Genomic DNA, 23,150 nt, shown 5'->3' with positions numbered 1-23,150 from the left:
AAAAATGAGAAAACTGAGGTACAAAAAAATTACATACAATTAATACAAAGTCCCACAGCTAGCAATACACAGCTTAGCTGGTATTGAACCTGCTCCAAGGTTAGTGCTTTGAACCATTAGGCCATGGTTCTGTTAAGCTTTATGAAACTTCTGTTCCTTACAAACAAGATTAAATATTTGCAAATGCTCCAAAGCTGAATAACATGATGCCAAGAAAGGAAATATGAAATATTTCATTTGAGGAAGGCATAAAACAATGCCTTTCAAAAAAATAAGCCAAAGATCATTTCACTGCTTTATTGCTTTGTAAATATTAATTAAGCCTCCATTCTAAAATCCTGTGATTTAGTTATGAAATAATATTTTTCTTCTATCTCGGTACAATTCCCTTTCCTTACATTCCAACACAGTCCTGAAAAGTGAACAATTTCAAGATTAAACCTCTATTCTTGATATTGAGGAACATCAGGAATTAAGTACACACTATTAAGTAGACATGACTTTGGATTGGTACCTCCCTGGATTTCAGTTATGGAGGGAAAGTGGAAGCTCTTAGGGAGGCTTCGTGACACTTTGAACATGAGCATTCCTGAACTCATAGGCGACAGAGCCATTTGTGCTGTGAGTGGATTTTGGAGGAGTGCCAAAAAGACCTGGCAGGTAACAAAAGTTGGTAACACTGAAGGCCTCAGTTAAAATGTGTAAGAAGTAAGTAAGAATTAATGTCTTCATAAAGATAAGCTAACCTCAGCTTTTATACTGCAATGAGAATAGGATCCGAGACCCACAGAACCAGAAACTAGTCCCCACTGTCTAACTAGGTTGGTGCAGTGGCTCACACTTGTAATCCCAGCACTTTGGGAAACCGAGGCAGGTGGATCACTTGAGGCCAGGAGTTCGAGACCAACCGGGCTAACATGGAAAAACTCCCATCTCTACTAAAAATACAAAAATTAGCCAGGTGTGGTGGTGCATGCCTGTAGTCCCAGCTACTTGGGAGGCTGAGGCAGGAGAATTGCTTGAACCCAGGAGGCAGAGGTTGCAGTGAACCAAGACTGCGCCACTGCACTCTAGCCTGAGCAACAGAGCAAAACACAGTCTCAAAACACACAAACACACACACACACACACACACACACACACACACACTCACTAACTAGAGGAGAGGAGCAATCTCTCTCTCAGTTCTTCATCTTCTAATCTATAAAACAAATAATGGACTAAACAATGGTTGCTAACCTCTTTGATAATCTAACAGATGGAGTCCCTGGGCCCCTCATCCCACAGGTTAAAAACTTGTAGATTAAATCCCTCAAACTCTTTACAATGCCTACAGTGGTGATTTCTGTTAATTTGCAATACTGAGAAGGTGAGATACAGTGAGTGTATTTCCTTGGTTGGCAAGATGGCAAGGCCAGCCCAGAACATTGAAAGATATGGAAACAGCATAAGAAGGAAAGTTAAAAGGGCTACTGGGCTAGTTAGGACAGGCACTCTGGAAGGAGAGCAGTCACTGAGGAGATGGCTCTGCTCTGTGCTGAAGGCAAACTGGAATGAACTGACAATTTTGCTTTCAGGGGAGGGGATGGTGAAGAGTTCAGTTTTGTTCTCCTGCTTTAGTGTACTATGCTTTATACATTGGTCCAGACTATCTAATCAGGATCTCATTAAGGGAAAGCTTAGCATTGTTTGAGTTCTCTTTCCCATAGCAGAGCTAAAAGTAAACAGCGGCCAAAGATAAACAAGGAGCATTGCTTTTTCCTGTGTTGTACAATAGTAAGTCTAATTTATTGACAATAATTGTTGGTAGTATAAATACTGAATCTGAGATGAACTTTGCAAAGAGCCTGCTGGTTTCTAAGCTTTACCAAGCCAGCAGACTTTCTTTTGTTGCTAAGGGAATTTTTTTCCAAATCAGGATTTCTTAAATAGCAGACTTTGTATGCTGGAAGACACAAGTGACCCACTCACTACTCAGGTCCAGCTTTTTTTTCTTTCTTTTCATTTTTTAATTCTTTAAATCAATGAATGGCTGAACTTCAACTTTTCTCTGCTGTTGTTTCTTATAAAAGAAGTAGATAAGACAGATTTATGAGTAAAAAATAGAGTTTCTGCTTCTGAATCCTTCTTTGGGGTCATCTGAGTCATGGTTTAGGAAAGAATTCCTACCAAAATCCCTGAAACAATGGACCAATTCCACTATTCCCTCTTCTCCCTCATATCCAGCTATCCCCATAAACCCAGAGAGAGGACCTGACCCCGCAGGAGCAAAGGTGCCCTGGATTATAGTCCTGGTTTGTGAAAGAAAATTGCATTTACCAAGATCTGCCTCACAGTTCTGTCTTGACTGATTGCTTATTTACTCCTGGCTATATTTACAAAAGACTTTAGGCCGACTTTGGTATCCTTAAAGTTGGTCTTGATATCTTTTCATTTTGCTCTTTTTTGTCCGGCCCAATCCACACCCTGCCCTAAGCATATTTTCTCAGTAATGATGCCCATTTACACATGACCAGACTTATGTAACTTATTAGATCTATCCTAGTCATGCTGCAATATCTTGCCCTCCTCCAGTTTAAGACATCTCTACCATCAAGGACCAGCTTCTTTAAACACAATCTGTTCCAGGCAGATTTATCATGACACCCAACATATCTGAGCCAAAATCCAAGTGAAAACACTGAACTTAATTAATTTATTTATTTTTAATAGAATCTTGCTTTGTTCTGTCGCCAAGGCTTAAGTGCAGTAGTGCAATCATGTCTCAGTGCAGCCTTGAACTCCTGAAGTCAGGGAGTCCTCTTGCCTCAGCCTCTTGCATAGCTAGGACTACAGGTGCACATCACCATTTGGCTAAGTTTTTTTTTATTTTACATGGAGACAGATTTTGCTATGTTGACCAGGCTAGTCTTGAACTCCTAAGTTAAGTGGTCCTTCCACCTGGGCTTCCCAAAGTGGTAGAATTACAGGCATGAGTCACCACACCTGGCCAAAAGCATTAGAACTTTTTTCTTTAGGGTTTTTACAAAGAAATGTATCAAATGTACAATTCCACTGCACATTCTACTCCTTCATATTATGAAAGTTGGTGTATATTTTTTCCATCTATCTTTTTATATTCTTCATGAACTACATAAAAAATTAATTGACGGGGCGAGACTCTGTCCCAAAAAAAAAAATTTATGCAAATGTACCTATCCTTCAGCAATTTGCCTGTTTAATCAATATAATGTTTTAGATGTGATTCCAAATGATATGCATACCTTTAGTTGACTCACTTAAACTATTTTATGTCAAGGTATGAATATGATACAATTTATTTCTCTAATTTATTAGTTATTAATAGAAATGTAGATTTTCCTGAATTTTTCATTGTTATAAACAGTAGTTCAATGAACACATTTCCATATACATATGTGCAGAGTTTCTCTGGAACATGTAACTAGAAATGAAGTTGCTTGACCTCATGTAGATATATCTTAAATATTAGTAGACATTGACAAATTACTCTGAAAAATGGTTGCAACAATTTAAACATAACCAGCCATGTTGAAACATATCCCCACAGCTTCACCAACACATGGTGCCTTGCTCTTTCAAATAGTTGTCCAACAATTTTTTCTAATAGGTTGTTTATTTTTTCTTATTGATTTGTAGAAATTTTATTTATTTCATGAATATAATCATTTGTCAATTAAATACATTGCAAATATCTGCTTCTAGTTTTCCTTGTCTTTTAAATTCTGCATATCAAATGAAGTATTCAAGTTTGATAGTCATATTAACCAATATTTTCCTTAACTCTTGATTTTAAAAAAATCACCTACAGTATTTCAATATCATACTCTCTTATAGTGTTTTCTAAACTATTTAAAGTTTTATTTTTTACACTTAGATATTTTATTCATCTGGAATGCATTTTGTGAATGGTGTCAAGGAGGGATATACTTTTTAAAAATAATAACCAATTGTCTCAAGAGCATTTATTAAGTAATATCTTTCTCCACTTGTCATATACTAAAATTACTATTCACATATGGGTAAGCTCTCTCTTCTGTTCCATTTGCTTATCCCTGCACCAACACCATACTCTTTTAATTGTATGATATTTCTCCTTTAATCTGCTGATGATGAGATTATATTGATAGATATTCAAATATTAAAGTCTTTGAAATGCTTAGATAAACCCTTTATTTTATTTAGTCCACTGTTGGATTCAAATTATTATACTTAATTCAGGTTTTTGCATGTATATTCTAAGTAAAGCAGGTTTCTAATGATTCTTTCTCATATGTCTTTGGTATTTTGGTATCAAAATTATGATAACATAAAAAATGAAGTGGTGAGAAATGGTACAATTTTTTTAAGATGGGGTTCTTTGTGCATAAAGATTTGTTTAACTTTTGCTCGTAAAACTTTATTGATTTTAGAGGTGTAGGGTGAATTTTGATTCTAATTTCTTCAGTAATTTTTGGTCTAGCCATGTTTTCTATTTTTATTGAGTCACTTTTGAGAGTTCTTTTTATTTTTATGTTTCATCTTGTATAAAATTTAAATTTTATGATCACGTGTGGACCTTTTTACACTTAACACAATGGAAATGTTCATATTTATTTTTTCCCCAAAGGAAAAATTTCTGAATCATCACTGTGTTGCACAGTAGAATAGGAATTCAGGTACTTAGTCAAGTTAAGAATGCAAATAACAGACAAGATTAACTTCCAAAATCTGAAGTCATCAACATGATTTTGTAGTACTCTGTCTCAGGCTTTACCTAAAAATTCATTATTATTCAGATAAAGATACCCCTTAATCACATGTTTTTGAAAAGCCTCTGCCCCACCACAATTTCCTGATCTGTGAAGAAACTGCAGTCTTGTGATCAGAGTCCATATAGTACTGGCAGTTTTGTAATCAAAGGAAAAAACGTCGACTGATTTTATATGTCAATCAGTTGTAGTCTGCTGATCTGATTAGAAACCTTGACAAATGCCTGGTGGCGATTGCAAATAACTGCCAATCATATAGGGATGATACAGTAGCTCAGTGTTTTGGGATCAGCTCTTGTACATGAGTAAAAGAACAAAAACATCTGTAAGTAAGGTATTAGAAAAATAATTGTCCACAACCAAAAAGGCAAGAAGAGTAATCGAGATTTCCAGGAGTGTGCCCATGTGGTTCCTTCAAGGGGCTCCTCAGGGTGCTGTTGAACGTGTTCCAAGGCCAGCCTGTTGTAAGTCTCATTGATTTCAAACATAGTAAAATGCTGCTGCACTTGCTAACAGATACAATCCCACTCCAATCTATCTCATCCGCCGACGGAAGTTCATCATTCTCCATGCTCTGTGCAATGGTCCCGAAAACCTTCCTGTTTCCATGGCCAGCATCAAAGAGTCACTCAACTCTGAATAATCTGGTGGCTTTGGCATTTCAGAGCAAGCCACCATAAAGTAAATCCCCTGGGTCACCAGGCTCGGAGAAAGGTGAGTGCCGCCAGTCTGGAGCACCAGCTACTAGTGATTAAGAACCTTGTGACTAAAGGCCGGGCGCGGTGGCTCACGCTTGTAATCCTAGCACTTTGGGAGGCCAAGGCGGGCGGATCACGAGGTCAGGAGATCCAGACCACGGTGAAACCCCGTCTCTACTAAAAATACAAAAAAAAAAAATTAGCCGGGCGTGGTGGCGGGCGCCTGTAGTCCCAGCTACTCGGAGAGGCTGAGGCAGGAGAATGGCGTGAACCCGGGAGGCGGAGCTTGCAGTGAGCCGAGATTGCGCCACTGCACTCCAGCCTGGGCGACAGAGCGAGACTCCGTCTCAAAAAAAAAAAAAAGAACCTTGTGACTGTGGCAGATCACGCCCCACTCCTGAGAGTTCTTTTTAGAAAATAGTTTATAATCTAAGTATTCCAATATGTTAGCATAAGATGAGTCATATTATTTTCTGATACCTGAGGTTATGTCTCATTGTTTTTGTGCCTTCCTTCTTCTCATGATCAATAATGCCAAAGATTGTTAGTATCTTTTCAAAGAATTAGCTCTTTAAACAATTATATTTCGTTTATGTGATCAATAAATTTTATTAACTGCTATATACCAGACTGTTCTAATTAATTGGGCTTCTTTTTAAAAAGTAAAGAATAAACTAATGCTAGATCCCTGCACTTGCGGATTTTATGAGGCAGAGATAAGTTGTTCAAAAAAGAAAAAATAATTATGTGATATATTAACAAGATAATAAATGCTATGAAAAAATAAAGCAGAGTGAGGAGAATCAGAAGTGCCACATGTTGGGAGCAGCATGCGGGCTGCAATTTTAAAGAAGGTGGGCAGAAATATTATTGAGAAGATGAGATTTGAGCAAAGATTTAAGGGAGGCAGGAAAGTTAGCCATGTGAGCATCCCAGAAGTAATATTCCTGGTGGAGGGAACAGCCAGTGCAAAGGCCCTAAGGCAGGAGCATGCTGGGCATGTCTGGGGATTGCAAAGAGGCCAGTGTGGCTCCAATAGAGTGAATGAGAGGGAGAAGAGAGAAGTCAGAATAGGTAAGGGTAATGACTCTGAGTTTAAGGAGGCTGTGGGAGGAATGACATAATCTGATTTATAGTTTTAAATATAAACAGAAACAGAGTAGAAGAGTTATGATGCTATTGTGATGTAAAGGCAAAAAATGATAGGCACTTGGATTAAGGTGGTAACAACTGACATGTAGTGGTGAATTTAGGGTCGTCTGTCTCTGCTGCCTTCATTTGTCTTTATTTCACCAATATTGGCTTATATCATTAGTATTGTCTTCCTACTTTCTATAGTTGAGTCATTAACCACCTTGTCTTATCTGTTTTGTTCTGCTAATTATAATTTTATATATATATATATTACTAAGTCTCTTAATTATATAATTTATTCTTTCTTTGCCTTACTAAGTTTTTGTTTTTCTCAACTTAATCTGTCAGTTTCTGAAAGAAACAAAATCTCCCATTATGGTTTTGGATTTGTAAATGTTACTTTATATTAGGGTTTGAATTATATATTTTGAGGCTATTTTCTCTTAGATGCATATAGATCCACATTGTTATATCTTCCAGGGGAAATCATTTTTTGAACCTTTTTAAATCTCTATGAATGTTTTAAAGCCTTACTTTGTATATGATTTCCTATTAGTATTACTACCCCAGCTTTCTGTTCTGCTGTGGCATTTCCTGGCCATTTACTTTAGACTTCAAGGGTCATTCATTATTTTAGGTAAATCTTATATAGCACAGATCTGGATTTGTTTATATCAAATCTAGAGCCCTGTTAGTTAGTGGGTTTTATACATTTACAGTTATTTTGATTGCTAATAAACTTTGAGTTATTTCTACTAACTTACTTTGTGTTTTCTACGAACTGAGCTTTTTGTTAACTTCCTTTTTTACTTTCCTTCCATTGATGTGATTAAACACTCCACTATTTGTATACTAATTTGTATGGTTTTTAAAATACATATACTTAAAAATGCTTAAAGTTAATAATGTCTTTAACTTGTTCTTGAATGATACAAGGACCTTTATTTCCTTGTGTGGTTTATAATTTTTTTATTATAAGCATGGCTAGAGTTTTCTATAGGAATTCCTTGTGCCCTTTGACGGGGTCCTACATGATTTAAAGATTCCAGACCAGTTTTATCTTACTTTCTCAGCTTCATGTTCCTGATCAGTGTGAATAGTGTGAATTTGGATGTCACATCTACATGGGACAAGGTTTGGAGTTCAAGTTTCTGACTGGTAACTATTTGCCAGTCTCCCAGGGCAGTGAGCAAAGATTTTTCTGATTCCCTGTTCATGATTTTAGCAGCCATTCATGGCTCCCAGGTCTCTGCATGTAATTCAATCCTGGCAATGTGCAAACAGGGCCCTGACACCTCCTCACAGGCATTAAACCCTGCCCTTCCCAGTTCTGATTGCTCTGTGAGCCACAGGACTTCAGTCCTATTACCCAGTGTGACATTTTGTTGTGGCTTTATTTTTGGCACATGAGGATTTATGATTCCAAATTTTGAGTTACACTATAAATTCCAAATTGTATTTTTCTTATTTATTTTTTAAGCAATTTATTTGTTTGGAGTGGGGATGGGAGATTCTTACACATCAGTACTGTCAACCATATTGACTTGAAGTTCATCTTTCACATTTTTACATTTAACAGATATTCAAATCTTAGTGATTTTTTATATTCTGAATACTGCATTATCCAGAGACATTGTTCATTTAACATTTCTTTTTCTCTTATTTAAAGTCACCAAATATTTTGATTTCTTTATGTAAGAGAAATGAAGCATGCAGAAATTCCTAACCAACTACAGTTTTGTGATAACCTGATTTTTTCTATAGATACTAAATTTTAAAAAATTTGAAGTTTGTATTTAATGTGATTGCTTTCTGTCCTCCAAATCTTCCAAAATATACCTGGAAGACCAAATCTAGTATAGGCGGGGAGGTTACCTAAGCATTTTGCTGAGGCTTGTGAAAACCAGCTATGGTTAGTCTAAGTACAAACACATTACATTTAATTTTAAGAAGGTTTGGTTTACAAACTTTAAGCAGGTTAAAGTCTACATAACACAGAACTCATGGAAAAATCTGCCTCACTGGTTTGACTGAACAAAGTTTCCTTAAAATTTGAAGAGAGATTCAAGAAGGGTAATGTGTCATGGTAGATTATTAACATTAATAATTCTGTTTTATTTTAGAAAAGGATGTTTTTTAGAGGTTTATTAAGTACTACCTCCTCCTAAAGTCATCCTTCCATATAAACGTTTTGAGAGCTTGGCCTAATTCCTTATCACAAGAAAGTCAGGGCGTACAGTGTCCTCACCAGTATCTCCATGGAAACTTGTGCTTTGAATTTCTGCTTTCCCTGTATTATCTCTCTCCACTCTTGATTCTAGCTTCTTTCAGGTGTTTTCTTCTCACTGTCTCTTATCCACACAGACATGAAGCACAGACTCCTTTTGTTTTTTTGTATCCTGCCAAATTCTAAAAGTACAAGTCAGAGTGACAAGCAGACAAAACAGCATAATGGGTGTTTTGGTGGACATCCTTTTTATCCCCCGTTATGTTGCCAAGGCTGGAGTGCAGTAGCATGATCATAGCGCACTGCAGCCTCAAACTCCTAGGTGCAAGCGGTCCTCCCGCTTCGGCCTTCCCTGTAGGTAGGACTACAGGTATGCTAATTTTGTCATTTTTTTGTAGAGACAAGGTCTCACTATTTTGACCAGGCTATTCTCCAACTCCTGGCCTCAAGCAATCCTCCCACCTTAGCCTCCCAAAGTACTGGGATTTCAGATGTGAGCCACTGCATCCAGACTAACATCCTTATTTTTAAAGCTTCCTCTGTCATTTGTAACACAGGGACTTTTGCAATGGCTCTGTTTCTCCTTCCAGCCCTATCCTTCTTCCACCATCCAGCCTGCCACCATATGTTGTATGCCATCCACCCATTTTTATGTCCTTAATTCTCACTGCCTCTGTCTTGAGCTGTCTCTGGAAAGAAATAAAATTTTCCTCACTTTCTGCTGAAAAGCAAATCCATCTTCCCTTGGTGTCACCTTGTCTTTGTCTTGAGGCCCATGCACTTACTTCCCAATGGACTATTAAGGAGTTTTGCTGAACAAACTATTTCCCCAAGAAGAATTCTGTTTATAAGATTTTAAAATAATATTTTCCTCTTCCCCAATATATTTTTTAGAATGATTTTACAACTCTTTGCTTAACCCCAATTTTCTGAAATGCTTTGATATTACTAACTTAGGTTTTATTAGATAATGAAAATTTTAAGAATGTAATTCTTGTGAATGGTAAACTATTAGTTCATATTTATAGTATTTACTAGGCTAATTTAGTTAGAGCAAAAGGAATCTAAAAATATCTTGAATTGAGAAGCCAATGTAGCTTGGGTGTGAATGATATAGATGAAATCATGTATCTGCATGCCTAGTTTCAAATCTTCTTCCATCACTTACTAGCTGGTGTGACCTTAGACAAGTTATTTAACCTCTCTGTTCTTTGGTTTCGTCATCTATAACATCAAATAATAATAATAACAATAATAATCTCTACCTCATATGGATGTTGTAAGTAATAAATGAGTGTGTGTATATATATATATCTTACAACAATGCCTAGCACCTAGTAGGCACTATATACATGTGTCAGCTAAGATTTACTTACTTACACACAGAATCTCAAGAACAGAAATATGAGATAAAGGAAGCTGACAGATGAGGGTTTTAGATTAAGTATTGTAGATATGTGATGTTAAAAATATACTTAATGAAGAAATCATTATGTTTAAATGTATTCTAATATACACTAAATGAATTCACAGTATACTTCACATAAGGAGGTAAGGCATGTATCCTTAAACAGCTCTTGGTATTTTTTTCTGGCTCCTTAGAAAATCTGATAAAAGTAACTTAACTCATTTCAAGAGCTATGTTAAAGCTGGGTATAGTGGCTCACACCTGTAATCGCAACACTTTCGAAGGTTGAGGCAGGAGGATTGCTTGAAGCCAGAAGTTATAGACCAACCTGGGCAACAAGGCAAGAGCCTGGTGGGCAGATCACTAGGTCAGGAGATCGAGACCATCCTGGCTAACACGGTGAAACCCTGTCTCTACTAAAAATACAAAAAAAATTAGCCAGGCGTGGTGGCAGGCACCTGTAGTCCCAGCCACTCAGGAGGTTGAGGCAGGAGAATGGCGTGAACCCCGGAGGCAGAGCTTGCAGTGAGCCGAGATCGCGCCACTGCACTCTAGCCTGGGTGACAGAGCAAAACTCCATCTAAAAAAAAAAAAACTTGGCCAGGCCTGCGGGTGAGCGCCTGTAGTCCTAGTTGCTAGAGAGGCTGAGGCAGGATCACTTGAGCCCAGGAGTTGGAGTCTGAAGTGACCTATGACTGTTCAACTGCACTCAAACATGGACGACAGAGCAAGACCCTGTCTCAAAAAATATATATATTATTAATTGTTTTTAAAAGGAACTGTGTTAAAATAGTGATTACCCAGGGGATTCACAATGCCCGTGAAGCACATTCTTATACCTCAGATTAAGAATCCCTGGCTTAAGAGTTTCTGGCAGGAAATTAAATGCAAGAAAATAAAAATAAAATATTTTTAAATGTTAAAGATTATACAACTTATATGACCTTTTTGTTGCCAGGGACTCTGATGGATCTGAAATGCTACCCTACTTGCTAGCTAATAAGTTAGCCTGCCACAGTTTCATGGATACTGACAGATATGAACATTCTGGGTCAGAGACAAAGCAATTTTATCATTCATGGCATAGCAAGCAGCACTGCTCCATGTTCGTATCAGTTCTCCTTGCCCCAAAGACCCAGGCAGGCAACACAAAAGAGCCCAGGTGGATGCTGTGCATGCAGTGGATTTGCATCACAGCTGAGGATATCCAAGTTTAGGAAAGCCCAATCTTTTATAACAGGTACAAGCAAACATGCCTTATCTTTGCAGTAGAAGGACACGTCTTTTTTGTACTAGACAGTAAGCAAATCTGCTCTCTGCTGTAGAGGAAAGCAACTGTGTCTATCCTCCAAAGTGGATCATATATTCTTAAAAAAAAATAGTCCAGAATGAAAGCTGTCAGTGCCTTTGCTTGCAAGCCATGCAGAAACAAAGAAAAAGAGTTGTCTTCCAATGTTTGTCCCATCAAGTCAGGAAGGGAAAATATTAACATATATTAGTTGGGAGAGGGGGGATAAAGTTAGTTATGTGGATGGAAAGATAACTAATAATCTCTTCACTGTAATCAGGAATAAGAAAAGAACAAGATGTATGCAATGTTTGCCTTCAGGGAGCTAACAGTCTGGTGATAGTGACAGGCTTTAAACAGATAAGCCATAAAAAGATTATTTGCAATTTAGATAAGTTTCACCAGAAGAAGTGAAGATTTATGAAATATATTTGAGGGACTTGATCTAGTTTATGATATCAAAGAAAGTGTCCCTGAGGAAGTAACATTTGAAAACAAGGCCTACCAGACAAAGTTGAGCATCTCTAATCCTAAAACCCAAACACTACAAAATCCAAAGCTTTTTGACCACCAACATGACATCACAAGTGGAAAATTCCACACTTGACCTCATGTGATAGGCCACAGTCAAAATGCAGTCAAACTTTGTTTCATGCACAAAATTATTAAAATTATTGTCCAAAAATTATTGTATGTGTATAAGGTATACATGAAACATAAATGAATTTTGTGTTTAGACTTAGGTCCCATCCGTACGATATCTCATTATATGTATGCAGATATTCCAAAATCTGAAAAAAATCCAAGATCTAAAACATCTTGGGTCCCAAGCGTTTCAGATACTTCACCTGTGGTAGGAATTGTCAGGTGAAGAGTAGGGAAAACAATATTCTGGGTAGAAGGAAGAACCTATTGAATGAAGGAACCCTGTATTATTAGAGAAACTACAAGAAAGCCAGGATTACTAGAGCAGTGTAAGATAAGCAGGAGCCAGATTGGGTTTTGGACTTGATTCTGGTGGCAATGCAAAGGCAGTGAAGGGTTAAGAAAGAGAATCACCTCATTATATTAGCATTTTAAAATGCCCCTCCATTGTTGTATGAGGGATTTGTTGTAGGGGAAAGGGTGAATGCAGACCTTAGAGTTAAGAGCTTGTTGCTACAAGCCCAGCAAGAGGTGATAGTGCTCTGGCTACAGACAGTGGCAGTGTAGATGAAGAGAAATGAATGGATTCAAAAAATATGTTTATAAAGTGTAGTTGTCAGACCTGGGTGATTGATTTCATCTAGAGGGAGAAAAATAAAGTCGTGGATGATTCTCAGATTTCTGGCATGGGCAACTGTGCAGGCAGAGTGCCTAGAAAGAATTAACTAGCCTCTTGGGGATTTATCTTATAAATTCACTTCTATTTCAGTGACAGCAGGCATCTTAAATATATACACACAGGGAACCTGATTCTCTCCAGAGCCCTAAGAACTAACTTTGGTACAGATAAAAGATGAGCTGTAGGGAATTGAGATGTCACACTCACCTCAATATACAGGTAGTTTTTACTTGAATTCATTGAAGAAAGAATACCATTGTGCTATCAGTTGGTTAAAAATTGCACCTCAAATTTTCCTACCAGCATGATCCCTTTTAAGCTGTATAATTTACACTGGGGTGTGATGCCATCATTACTGCTCCCCATGTTGATTCTAATGAGGAGTATGTCCTTTTCTCATTCTGAGAAAAGTGTGCTCTTACTACCCACAGATATTCTGAATATATAGTTGATATTCAACCATATCAAATATTGAACCTGGTGCTTCCAATATGTAAGTTATTCCTTAGGATTAAGAAACTACTAAAAGCATTTCCTTGGAGTATTTAAAATGCAGCTGACAAAAATCCAACTCAAGCTAACATAAGAAAATGTGTAGCTCATATAAGTAAAAACTTTCAGAGCAGGGTAGGACTCAGGCAGCCATAGATACCCAAGATGTTATCACGCTGCTGTCTTGCTCCATGACTTCCTTTCTGGAGCCCTTTGTTACCTTCGTTATTGGTTAGGCTTTCTTCATGAAGTACAAAAGGAAGTCACTGGTAGCTCCAGGCCTACACGGTCCATCTGATTTCCCAGTGGAAAAGTGTCTTGCTTCTTGACCATCAAAACAGGGAAGACTGTTTGAGTCATGTATTCACCTCTGAACCAAAGCTCTGATGGTCCAAGTTGAGTCACCTGCCTGCCTTGGCCAGTCTAAGTGGAATCATACTTGGTTCTGGTTCTAATCTGTTCTCCAAAAGAAAAGGGGATTTTATCCCAGAACATGGGGAAGTAAAGATGGATGGGCATGCAAACAAACAAATAATAAATGTCCACTTCAGATAAGTAAATTGGGAAAGAGCTGAAACATCACAGAATGATTTCAGTACAGGCCAATGTAGAATTGCAGATGTGGAAGGTTAAAACAAGGTACATTGATATAAGATGAAGAAAAGATAATTATGCAGTAATATACATTAAAAGATGGAAAGACTGTAGTATGTTGCCTGTGAATCAGCAGGTGTCAAGTTTTGAAAACAAAGATGTACAAGGATGAATAAAAAGTATGTCTAGAATATGGGAATGGTGGTTTAATTTGGCTATTTTACTACTCTTAGATTAGATCTTTGTATCTGAGGTGGAACTCCTCAGCTAAAGAAAAATGAAAACAATTGGGAAGAGCCAGAAGAGACCTATGAAGATGAGTAATGGGTAGAAAATAAAATTTAAAAATCAATAAATATATATGTAGTGTTTTGTCCATGCAAAATAAAGCCCTTTGAGGAGGATAAAATATATAAAATTATTGTAATAGCAAAAGAGAAATATAATGCTTTTACATATATGGTTTCAATTCAGAAAAAAATGCAGCTGTTTTTCTCTTTGCATCCATACTCAAAATAAAACAGAATAAAAGAAGTTCAAGCAGGTTCACGAAATATTTATATTAGAGATAAATATTTTTAACTTGGAGTTAATAACTGTTAGAATGAATTTCAAGCCTTCTCTGGGATCTTTTAAAATAGAGTTCCTTCTCATATGTTTGGACCGTGAGTCACTGTACTGCTCAAAGGTAGAGTGACCAGTTAGATGACTATATGCTTCATAAGGTCAGGAATCCTGTGTTGGGTAAATTCACATCTGATAGGCTGGAGCATAATGGTCTCTAAAATATTTGCTAAGTATGTGTTGATGTTAATTTGCATTTCACTTAGTTGTTAATTATCTATGTTTGGAATCTGCTTTATGGATCTGCTTAACAAATATTACATTTATATTGGTGGTGTCATCATATATACATGGCATCATACATAGACTGCCAACTTTCTAGCTGCTGTGTTTTCAGTGAATAGAAGCTAGATGTGCTAAGTAAAAGATGATGACAACAAGATACTGATATAATTTCCAGTTATCTGCAATTTTGGATCATCTGATCCATTATCTCCATCTATTATCAACTAAGCATTCATTTCAAGAGTAATTATGGAAGATGAGGTTTGTTAATATTGTAAGTTATACTGAATACAAAGGACAATGGTCATAACACCTGTATGAATAGACTCAATATTATATCCAGGTCATTATGGAAATGAGCAATAGAATTTAGGTTCAGTAAAGAAACTTAAGGACCACCTTCTACCCAATCTTCTCTTCTTCTCTAGTTATCTCATTATTTAAGTGATGATGTGATTGAAACCTAACTATGTTAAGAGACTTGCCCAATTACACTGTTGGTGGGAGTGTAAATTAGTTCAACCATTGTGGAAGACAGTGTGGCACTTCCTCAAGGATCTAGAACTAGAAATACCATTTGACCAAGCAATCCCATTATTGGGTATATACCCAAAGGATTATAAATCATTCTGCTATAAAGACACATGCACACATATGTTTATTGGAGCACTATTCACAATAGCAAAAACTTGGAACCAACTCAAATGTCCATCAATGATAGACTGGATAAAGAAAATGTGGCACATATACACCATGGAATACTATGCAGCCATAAAAAAGGATGAGTTCATGTCCTTTGCAGGGACATGGATGAAGCTGGAAACCATCATTCTCAGCAAACTAACACAGGAACAGAAAACCAAACACCGTAGGTTCTCACTCATAAGTGGGAGTTGAACAATGAGAACACATGGACACAGGGAGGGGAACATCACACACTGGGGCCCATCAAGGGGTGGGAAGCTAGGGGAGGGATAGCATTAGGAGAAATACCTAATGTAGATGACAGGTTGATGGGTGCAGCAAACCACCATGGCACGTGTATACCTATGTAACAAAACTGCAGGTTCTGCACTTTTAAATTATCTAAAGTATAATTTAAAAAAAAAGAGAGAGAGAAACTTGCACAATTTGAAATAACCTCTTTATGGCAGAAACTGAACTGAAACCTACTTGAAAGAATTTCAATTTCCTGAAGCTAGATGAGAGTTTTCCAGGGCCTAGCTTAACATCAGTATTAATTTCAATTGGTCAATATAATCTCTACCTTCATATCATCTTGAGACTCAATTGGTTGGCCATTTTCATGATGCTTTAAGAACAAATTCAACACAGACATTAAACACATGCATATTATGTTAGTTTTTCCTTATGTATATTTAAGGAAAGTATTATATTTGAGGAGAAATTAGGGGATATAGCTAAAATTAGCCCTACACTAGGAAGTATTTTTGAGGGTGAAGAAATGTGGAAGTTATTTAACTGTTTTACAGATGTTTTAAACTTGAGGCTCTTAGTTTTATTGATTTACTGTGATCTAATTACTCTAATCCATTCACCACTGACCAAGGAAGACATAGTCATTCAGTTCAGAGATCTCCCCAAGCCCTGCCTGAACTTCTCTGAAATCAGTAGTTAATACATGATGAAAAGATTGTGGTTTGCTACAGAAAATTATCTTTATCTTAAATAATAAAAATAATCAAGGAGTCATAATGGTGGGAGTCACCAGCAATGGTAATGAATTATAATAAATATCACAGTACAGTTGATATATTAAAAACAACAGCTTTCTTACAGCCACCAAGTAAACTGTTTTATATCATTTACAACTAGGCCAGAGTTGTCCCTTGGACATAAGGAGACATGCCTACCTTGGATGTTCAAACAAATGTTATATTGCCTAAGCGGGATATGTTCAGGGTTTTAGCCAATCACATTGCAGACAGCTATCTTTAAATATTAAAGGTTATTTCAAATTGCGCAAGTCTCTCTCTCTCTCTTTTTTTTATTATACTTTAAGTTCTGGGATACATGTGCCCAACCTGCGGGTTTGTTACATAGGTATACACGTGCCATGGTGGTTTGCTGCACCCATCAAATTAACCATCAGGATAATTTAATCTGAATTGAATTTCAGTATTAGAAAATAGAGCATCCTTTAAAAAATAATGCCCTCCACATTAGCAAACAATCTCTGTCCTGTTTCCTTTATGCAGTTATAAAATTATGGATGTCAGGGTTTTAACAAACTTGTGCTTGTAGACCCATAAATGGGAGGCACCCTAGAAAGCAGCCTCCATGACAGTTTCACATGTGATTCAGAGTGTTCAAAGGGTTTACTGTTTGGCTTCAACTCTTTATTGAGATCCTTAAAACTTGATTTTGGGGCTTTTTTTTTTCCTTCACAAGAGAACAAACAGGCTATAGTTCGAGCCAGTAGTAACCCCAAGCATTTTTATTAATGTTTGCTCAGCAACAGTCTGAGCTTTGTATGGTTGCTTTATCCCCAGTTCACTGTGTATCGGCAATTTCCTGTTCACCATCTGGGAAAGTCAGATGTAACTCAGGAGAAGAGGCACCAACGTTCCATCTCTACATCATTATTTCATATGTAATCAAAGGAGTAATTTCATATGTAATCTACAATGTGTTCTTGGCTGTAATACAGTGGAGTTGTCCATTGTCTGAATACAAATCCATTTGTGTTCATCTTCTTCTAAAGGAATCTCTTTTCCAGATATAGTTCTATTAAATACTGTATCAATACTTAATGCTTAAGGTTTGTCAGGTTCAAGCTGATAAATCCTACTTTAAAAAAATCTAATATTCTTATATCTTGATGGTGATGCTCTTTGGGGCTCTAGAGGTTCTTCCTACCACTTTTGTAAGGAGACATTGCTCAGTGCCCAGCCCCAGCAGCCTTTTTGTTCAGAGAAGCAGTGTGCACAGTGGTTAGAGCACAGACTCGGGAGCCAGACCAGTGCTTGGGTTCAAACTCTGGTTCTGCCTCCTCCTAGGATTTAACCTTGAGAAGTTAAATAACCTCTCTGTGCCTCAGTTCCTCCATTTATAAAATGGGGATGATAATTCTAGTAATTACCTCTAGGATTATTGTGAGGATTAAATAAGTTATTCTAAGTGATTACTGAAAAGAGTGCTTAGCACTTAGTGGGCAATACTTAAAGGTTAGATATTTGTATAGCTGCTCTTATCTCAAGGCTTTGTATTTGCTGTCTCTTCTATCTAGAATGTTCTTTCAAACTCCACATGGTATGCCCTCTCCAAATGTCACTCCTCAAATAGGCCTTTCCTGATCATCTTTTTCACTGTTCCTATTTGCTACTTTATTTTTTTAAAGTCTTGATCACCATCCAATATTAAATTTTGTATTTATTTTATACTTTGAGCTCCCTGTTTCTTCAAAAAGAAAGTAATCTTAGTGAGGTCTTTTGTATAAGACTGTATACCTAGAGTCTAGAACAGTGTCTGGAATGTGCATAGTAGACGCTCAACAAATATTTGGAGAATGAATGAAGAAATTATTATAGAAAGATATTTATATTAGAATGCATTTCTGTAGATGCATGAATCTCTCTATCAGAACTCTCCAGAGCACAAAATAATCACAATTACTACAAGATAAATTAGATCTTAGTTTAGGCTGTGCTTGCAATGAATTGAACACTAAGCTCATATGAAACACTTAAGAGTGTCTGCAGTGATTCACAACATAAGCCTGATATTTTAGTTTGACTTCTCAAAGTCAGTTATATTTTCAGTATAAATGAAGTAAAACATACACTTGAAACCGAAAAAAATAGTACAAGTTTAAAGATTTAAGACAGTTCTCTACACACAAAAATCATAATACTTTCTATCACTGGTCAAGAAAGAGTCACTTTTTTAAGTAGTAATCACTTGTGTGCAGTTTTTTCAGTATTGCTATTAAAAGAACTTTCTCATTTTCAATTTTGAGTCATTCAACTATGAATTGTTAGAGCTGTTGCTTTGCTTTCCTACATACCACAGGGTAAAATAGCCAAAGGTTGTTTAAGCGGGTTAAGTAAAAATGGAGAATGTCAGTAAAATGGAAGACCTCCTAACCCACACCAGAATTGCGCTTGCTTTGATACTGTTATTTCAATAATGTCAAACAAAAATGAATTGACTTTGCCTTTTGAAATTTTATTTAGGTACACACTGTCAGTACTTTAAAGATAAAAGAATAAATGTTTCTTCTTTCTTGAACCCTTATTATGTACCAGTATGCTTAGCATTGAGTTGGATACAAAAATGCATAAAGTTCTGTTCTTGAAAAGTTTATAGTCTGTTTAGAGCAACAAGACAAAAAACCTATAAGAAATCAGTACATATCAGTAAATCATTAGTTTCCAAAGAAGTTCAGATGTAGGAAGATTATTGTGGGTGGTTGAGAACACAAGAAGAGAGTGATGCTTTGCCAAGCATTAAAGGATGAAAAGCATTTTATAAGGTAATTTGGAAGGAGAAAAGAACATCCCATGCATGAAACACAGCCTGAGCAAAGATAAAAATGAGCAAATTATACCAGACATTCAAAAAGGAGAGTTGGTACCATTACTGTTGACACTATTCCGCAAGATAGATAAAGAGGGAATCCTCCCTAAATCATTCTGTGAAGCCAGTGTCACCCTGATACCAAGACCAGGAAAGGACATAACCAAAAAAGAAAACTACAGACCAATATCCCTGATGAACATACGTGCAAAAATCCTCAACAAAATACTGGCTAATGGAATCCAACAACATATCAAAAATATAATCCACCGTGATCAAGTAGGTTTCATACCAGGGATGCGGGGATGGTTTAACATATGCAAGTCAATAAATGTGATATGCCACATAAGCAGAATTAAAAACAAAAATCACATGATCCCCTCAACAGATACAGAAAAAGCATTTGACAAAATCCAGCATTCCTTTATGATTAAAACTCTCAGCAAAATTGGCATACAAGGGACATACCTCAAGGTAATAAAAGCCATCTATGACAAACCCACAGCCAACATAACACTCAATGGGGAAAAGTTGAGAACTGGAACAAGACAAGGACACCCACTCTCACCACTTTTCTTCAACATAGTACTGGAAGTCCTAGCCAGAGCAATCAGACAAGAGAAAGAAATAAGGGCATCCAAATCAGTAAAGAGGAAGTCAAACTGTTGCTGTTTGCTGATTATATGATTGTTTACCTAGAAAACCCTAAAGACTCCTCCAGAAAGTTTCTAGAACCGATAAAAGAATTCAGCAAAGTTTCTGGATACAAAATTAATGTACACAAATCAGTAGCTCTTCTATTCACCAACAGCGACCAAGCTGAGAACCAAGTCAAGAACTCAACACCTCTTATAATAGCTGTAAAAAAATAAAATAAAATACTTAGGAATACACCAAGGAGGTGAAAGACCTCTACAAGGAAAACTACAAAACACTGCTGAAAGAAATCATAGACAACACAAACAAATGGAAACACATCCCATGCTCATGGATGGGTAGAATAAATATTGTGAAAATGACCATACTGCCAAAAGCAATCTATAAATTCACCACAATTCCCAACAAAATATCATTATCATTCTTCACAGAACTAGAATAAACAATCCTAAAATTCATATGGAATCAAAAAAGAGCCTGCAGAGCCAAAGCAAGACTAAGCAAAAAGAACAAATCTGGAGGCATCACATTACCTGATTTCAAACTATGATATAAGGCCATAGTCACCAAAACAGCATGGTAGGTACATAGACCAATGGAACAGAATAGAGAACCTAGAAATAAAGTCAAATACAGCCAACTGATCTGTGACAAAACAAGCAAAAGCATAAAGTGAGGAAAGATACCCTATTCAACAAATGGTGCTGGGATAATTGGCAAGTCACATGTAGGAGGATGAAACAGGATTCTCATCTCTCACCTTATACAAAAATAAGCTCAAGATGGATTAAGGACTTAAATGTAAGACTTGAAACTATAAAAATTCTAGAAGATAACTAACGTTGGAAAACCCCTTCTACACATTGGCTCAGGCAAGGATTTCTTGACCAATAACCAAAAGCAAATGCAGTAAGAACAAAGACGAACAGCTGGGACTTTAATTAAACTAAAGAGCTTTTGCATGGCAGAAGGAATAATCAGCAGAGTAAACAGACATCCCACAGAGTGGGAGAAAATATTCACAATCTATACATCTCACCAAGGACTAATATCCAAAATCTACAACAAACTCAAACAAATTAGCAAGAAAAGACAAACAATCCCATCCAAAAGTGGGCTAAGGACATGAATAGACAATTCTCAAAAGAAGTGGCCAACAAACATATGAAAAAATGCTCAGCATCACTAATGATCCAGGAAATGCAAACCAAAACCACAATGCAATACCACCTTACTCCTAGAAGAATGGCCATGATCAAAAAGTCAAAAAATAATAGATACTGGCGTGGATGCAGTGAACAGGAACACTTCTAAACTACTGGTGGGAATGTAAACTAGGACAACCACTATGAAAAACAATGTGGTGACTATTGTAGAATAAAATAGTACTGACCTGGGAGTTCAAAGATCTGAATTTGAGCTCTAGTTGCCACGCCTAGTAACTGTGGACAAATTTCTTAGTCAAACAGTTCCCTTATTGTTATAAAAAAGATAATATCTTTTATTTTTCCATAATTTTCCTCTTTACATGTATGTATTAGTCAGAGTTCTCTAGAGGGAAGGACAGAACTATGAGGATAGATGTATATATAAAGAGAAGGTTTTTAAGGAGTATTAACTCACATGTTCACAAGATGAGGTCCCACAATAGGCTGTATGCAAGCTGAGGAGCAACGAAGCCAGTCCAAGTCCCAAAGCTGAAGAACTTGGAGTCTGATGTTCGAGGATAGGAAGCATCCAGCATGGGAGAAAGATGTCGGCTCAGAGGCTAAGCCAGTCTAGTCTTTCCATGTTCTTCTGCCTGCTTTTATTCTGGCTATGCTGGCAGCTGATTAGATTGTGCCTACCCAGATGAAGTTTAGGGTCTGCCTTTCCCAGTCCACTGACTCAAATGTTGATCTCCTTTGGCAACACCCTCACAGACACACCCAAGGACAATACTTTGATCCTTCAAACAAGTTGACACTCAGTATTAACCATCACAGTGTGAGTAATGTGTTAGGATTCATGAGGTCTAATCATAAAGTGATACTATTTTGCCACTGGTTGTTTCTTTATAATTTATTCAATGAAAGAAAGAAGTCTTCTGCCACTGAATAAAACCTTAGAAAACTTCTTGAAACTTCTAATAATTATTTGGAAATAGAAAGCCTCGTGATTACTGTAAATCACAAAGATAGTCTTGACTCAATTATTTAAAAATCCAGTCCCATGGGATTGTCAAAGTTGCTAACTTTGTTTAGTTAAAACTACTATCCTTCCAACAGCAAGGACTTACTAAGGCATAAAGTTTATGGATAGGGAAGAGCATGTGGTTAGCCTCTTTTTCTCTGCCTCTTTACACTTCTGCTAATTAATCTTTATTTCTGTCTCTTCTGGGTTGGAACGTGGGGAGGAAGAATATGGAAGAGAGGCAGGAAAATACTGGCACATTTATCTAATTGGTACTGTCATAAGTTGGCTGCCATCCTCTGGACAGTTGCTTGTGATTTGCACAATCTCTAGCAACTCAGTACCTTCTGCCTGTCTCTGCTGAGGCCTAATGGTTCTTCCAGAAGGTTCTATCAGACAAGAACTAGGATCATATTATTCTAGCTCTCTCTTGTGCAATGCACCAGATAAATCTGTGCAACACATTGGCCCAATAAACTTTTGAATTGCAAGTTTACCCAACCTAACCACCTCTTTTTCTAGCCTGCTGCTAGGGTAGCAAGCCAGCCTATCTCTTACACTGGAGATTTTCCAAAGAGGGTCAAAAACAGAACTCTTCATCCCTTCCCCTCAGCTCCAGGGGACACACAGTTTTACTTCTACGTAGCACAATTGTAGATATCTTGTTCTCTCTTTTTCCTATACAAGTGCATGCCAAAAAATAAATAAATAAATAAAACTAATCCTTTTCTTTTCTAAACTTCCTTTCCCTCTTTCTGACTGTTTAATGCCTTTGACATGTAAAGATATCTAGCCTGTTCTCAGCCACGCAGTTTCACAAGTTGCTCTGATGCTTTCTGTCTTCCAGCTTACTTCGATATCTGATGCCTTAGGTTCTTGATCAAAACTTCCAGTTTAACAAGATCTATCAATTTTTGTAAAGTGACTTAAATAAATGAAAGTCACAAAAAAGATACAGCTTTTTTGCATCTTCAGTAGTTAGGCAACACTAACAGAAGT

The 23,150-nt window shown here is 36.9% G+C and overlaps 1 protein-coding gene and 1 pseudogene across 1 annotated transcript in view; one reads left to right on the top strand and one right to left on the bottom strand.

Annotated features, from left to right (window-relative positions):
* The window catches only part of ADGRV1 (adhesion G protein-coupled receptor V1), a 597,511-nt gene that overhangs the window by 458,167 nt on the left and 116,194 nt on the right, over positions 1-23,150 (top strand). The window lies entirely within an intron of this gene.
* Positions 4,940-5,447, bottom strand: LOC116470273 (lysosomal enzyme trafficking factor-like; annotated as a pseudogene).

This window comes from Hylobates moloch, unplaced genomic scaffold, assembly GCF_009828535.3.
Source record: "Hylobates moloch isolate HMO894 unplaced genomic scaffold, HMol_V3 SCAFFOLD_6, whole genome shotgun sequence".
In the NCBI taxonomy this organism is placed as follows: domain Eukaryota; kingdom Metazoa; phylum Chordata; class Mammalia; order Primates; family Hylobatidae; genus Hylobates; species Hylobates moloch.
This window is presented reverse-complemented; position numbering and strand designations above follow the sequence as displayed.